The sequence below is a fragment of the Arvicanthis niloticus genome, chromosome 20, assembly GCF_011762505.2.
Source record: "Arvicanthis niloticus isolate mArvNil1 chromosome 20, mArvNil1.pat.X, whole genome shotgun sequence".
In the NCBI taxonomy this organism is placed as follows: Eukaryota; Metazoa; Chordata; class Mammalia; order Rodentia; family Muridae; genus Arvicanthis; species Arvicanthis niloticus.
Window position 1 is genome coordinate 52,229,375 of NC_047677.1, and position 4,272 is coordinate 52,233,646.

Here is a 4,272-nt window from a genome sequence, read left to right on the forward strand (position 1 = left end):
TGTTTCATTATCTCCAATGATCTTGCAGCTCCAAAGTCTCCCTATTCTTTGGGCAACTCTACATACCCACATGGAAGCAATAGAAGGCCAAACTACAGAGAGATTAGAGACAAATAGTTAAAAAGAAGGTAAAGAGGTAGCTATTAAATAGGGCTCTAGAATTTGGAATCATATCTTGTGGGTGGCAGAAGCCAATAAAACTAAATGATATGTATATGCCTTAGGAGAGTTTGCTACAGTGGGGAGTAGAGAAACATACAAGCCAGTGAAGGGTTGCTGAAGGTGTGCATGCTATGGCTGGCCTACTCCTGTGCTTTCTTCCCCTCATTCTAGATCTGGCTCCTAGCTCTCACTTTGTAATATACTTAAAAATCCATCAACTTTAGCTTAAAGACAAAACTTTTAGACACAGTGTGAATGTCAGAGACCAAAAATCCAAACAGAGATTCGAGTGGAATAAAGAGAAATAGGGAATGGGAAACCTCCTTCCATTTCCCACAGTTGACTGCAGTATTTGTGAAGGTCCAAATCATATTGGTATCTAGGGTGCCACTAGTCAGCCACATTTGGATTGCTTATCTAAATGATACTGAGGGCAGTTTTCATCACAAAACAAATAAATTTGGGACACTTAAGGCTGGATGCCAGGTGAAGAAGCTGGAGACTTTTTAAAAGGGAGAGGCAAAAGGTAAGGATGATGTTTCCATGGGTGAAGAAGAGAGGAAGGTCCTAACCAAGGACATGGCCAGGCTGTCCCCAAGTCTCAGGAAGAATTAAGGAAGACATAAGCTGTTTAGGGGTGAAAGACTAAGTAACATATAAAGGCAGACCCATTAGAATAATGCCTAACTTTTTTTAGGAATACAAGGTTTAGACCCAGCGCTTCTTTAACTTTTCTAACTGATTTGAGATAGTTAGCCTGTGAGTTAAGGGCCTATAGCAAATTCATGGCTCTGAGTTTATTGTTAGGGTGTTTTCTATATTTTATTTAGAAATAGCTGAGAGGAGTTAACAGACAACAGTCCAGATTGCTTTACATGGATAGTTGGTTTTCAAAACGTCAGAAGTCCATAGAATTGACATTACAAACATTCCTGTATTAATGTTCATTTTGATTAGAGACCTGTCTGCTCCTGAGAGCTTCCTGTCTTGGATTCTAAGAAGAAACTGAGCATCTTTGGAGTTACTCCAGTTGTAGTGAGACAGCCACTAGGCAAGAATTGCCTCTTTTTATCTACAGACAAATCACTGTCCAGAAAAGGACACACTTGCGGAATAGTCGACTGATTACATCTGCCAAGACAGAGTAATCAGCCCTTAATAATTCTGCATCACAAGGTCTGTCAGATGATCCTGGCCAGGGCCAGAAGGCTGAAGATCGAATGCTCCAATGTTTTGTAGTATAGGGACTGTCCAGGTATTCAGTGGTCTCTATAAATTGGCTAAATTTTAGAAGCTATGCTTTGTGTTTCCCATAATTTCAGTTAACTTAGTCATTCTGGATTTCTGATGGGGTTGAAGATTTATAGTCTCATAGCCAATCCCAGCTATTTACTTTCAGAAAAAATATTTGAGAGGATGGTTTTCAGTTGACATTCATTCTAAAGCCAAGAAAAAAAAGCCAGGTTCAGAACTAAGTTTTTTAGTTTGGAGGGATGACAGAGATTCTGGTTAGTCAACCAAATGATGGACTGGGTATTAGGTCTATCTTGTACCTTACTGACTCAAATTGGTATAGTTATGCTCTAATTGTATTCTAAGAGAAAAGTTTTATTTTAACAGGAAGGGTGATATGTAGGAGAAGCTAAGGTGGGAGGAATAAGGAGAGAAAGAGGAGGAGCAAGGAGAGGAGGAAGAAAAGGAGAGGAGGAGCCAGGTGACAAGAGAGAGTGGGGGGACATGGAGGCGTATGTTCGAGTGTCTCCACCAGTCAAAGGTAGTTGGTATATCTAGGTTGGGTATTGGGTTACACTTCTGATTGTACGGGCATCTTGTTATTGAGCATTACCAAACTTATAAAGCCTTTGATTAACATTTAAAAAATAGTATAAAAGCAAAAAGGAGAAGGGGGGATGAGATAGGGGTTTTCTAGGGAGGGGAAATGGGGAAAGGGTATGGCATCTGAAATGTAAATAAAATATCCAATAAAGATTTTTAAAAGTCAGCATTCCATTACACTTGATACCCTAAAATAAATGAATGGCTTTTTGATATATCTGATCTACCAAGTTAAATCAAGATGAAGTAAACAATTTTAAAAGACCTGTAACCCCTACTGTAATAGAGGCAGTAATTAAGTGGAACAGAGGATGGACAGGAAGGGGGACAACGTCTGGACTATAAAAAATGATTAAAGAGATATAAGAGTTCTGAGGTGGGAAGCAGGGAGGTGGGGGTGGGTAACTTACCTGGGGACTGAACCTAGCTCATCCAGTATGGTAGTCAAACACTCTACAACTGTGTGATATCCCCTGTTTATTTCAGACACTCTAACTTTGTGTAGTACCAGCTAACCTCTAATTTGAGATCCATTTCCTTCACCTCTCCAGCACACTAGTTACAGTGAAGTGCAGAAGAGCCGAGGGAAGAAGTGGAATGGCAGATGTCTAGTCAACCCAGCACATCTTCTGCAAAGACAAAACAAACGGGGGAAACAAAAGTCAGAGAAAGATAACGATTGTAATCCAAAGGAGAACAAAGCGCAAGACACTGAGACACCAGGACACACTTGTAGGAAGGTACCAGTTTCTCCTTTTCCACATCTGCCCCCTAGTGAATCTGATTCACCAAGATGTTTTGCGGTCATGGTGCCAGGAGATGAAGCTAAGGAGCAAAGGCCAGAAATTAGATGCTTATAAACGACTCCTTGCTTTCCTAGATCAAGTTGAAGAATGTTCCTGACTCAACCAAAGAGGCCAGGTTGAAGATATCTCACAAAAAATAAAAAATAAAGACCAAATGGGGAAAGAGTCTCAGGTCACAGTTTCCCTTGAAATCATTACTGTACTAGAGGAGCAGATACCTGCCCTCATTGATCCTCTTAAGCTCTATGAGGAAGTCAGCATCACAGTTATGACTACATCTGCCTCTGAGGTAGTGTTGGCATCTTGGGCCAGAATTGTAGCCAGTGCTAAGAAGTTTGAGGCAGTGCGGTCCAATGCAACATCAGAGACCTATGGGGAAATGTGGTGTGTGGTTCATGGGAGAAGCCTTCCTGGGAACTCAAGTGGTTGGGTAGGACTGCAGTTCCATGCCTGACAAGCCTGGGTGCCTGATGAGAAAGAGAAAGAGATTTCCCTCTTCCTGCTTCTGGTCTGCACATTTCCACCCCCGCACCTGGAGGACAACATGCTGTGCCCCAAGTGTGTTCATAGGAACAAGGTCTTCACTAAGAGCCTCGAAGGATAAAGGACAGACCTCTTAAGTTTGGGCTAGCTGCTGACATCACTCACTCTTGTGGTGTGATCTGCAGAGCTCCAGCTGACAATGAGACTGATGGAAGTCCACATCTTTGCCTTTGAAGGTGCCTTTCTCACCCAGAAATTATGGGATAGTGTAAGTTAGTTGATGCTTAAGTACAAGCAGTTTGGAAAAAGCCAGTGAGGGCAGCAAAAGGTCCACCTCTGCTCATTTTGATGACTGAACACTGGGAGTGGCCTCCTACTCTTGTGTGAAGATAAAAAAGTGCCCTATGTGTTTTGCTGCAAGTAGGTCCTGAGGCAGGAGTTTGACATCTCCAGATACAACAGTTGCTAGTCCTGTCGCCAGCACAACGGGATCATAGCCAGTTCAGCGGTCAACTGTAAAGACTTAGCTTGTACCTGTAGCTTCTGCACATCCTCTTCCCTTGGTTGTAGTGTGTTGTTAGTGTTTATTACTTGTATTTGTTTTCTGCTGTTGGAAAGTATTATACCAAAAAAAAAAAAAAAAAATTAAAGGAAAAAAGAAAACAACCTCCCAAGGTGGGGAAAAGCCCAGGGTCAAATTCAGAATAGAATTCTACTAGACCTTAAAAGGACTAATGCCAATATGATGGAAATGGAAGAAACATTTCCTAATTATTTTTCTTAACCTACACTATTACTATTACTATACTATTACTATACACTATTACTAAATCCACACAAAGACCTCTCAAAATTAGAAAATTACAGATCAATATCCCTTATTAATAGGTGCAGAAATTCTCAACAAAATAGTTACAAACTCAACTTAAGAACACATCAAATTTATTCACTGTTATCAAGGTTTCATCCCAGAGATGCAGACATG

General features: G+C 41.0%; 1 pseudogene; it reads left to right on the forward strand.

Annotated features, from left to right (window-relative positions):
* The first annotated feature begins 641 nt into the window (after window positions 1-641).
* On the forward strand, window positions 642-3,408 carry LOC117724302 (developmental pluripotency-associated protein 4 pseudogene; annotated as a pseudogene).
* The last annotated feature ends 864 nt before the right edge of the window (window positions 3,409-4,272 follow it).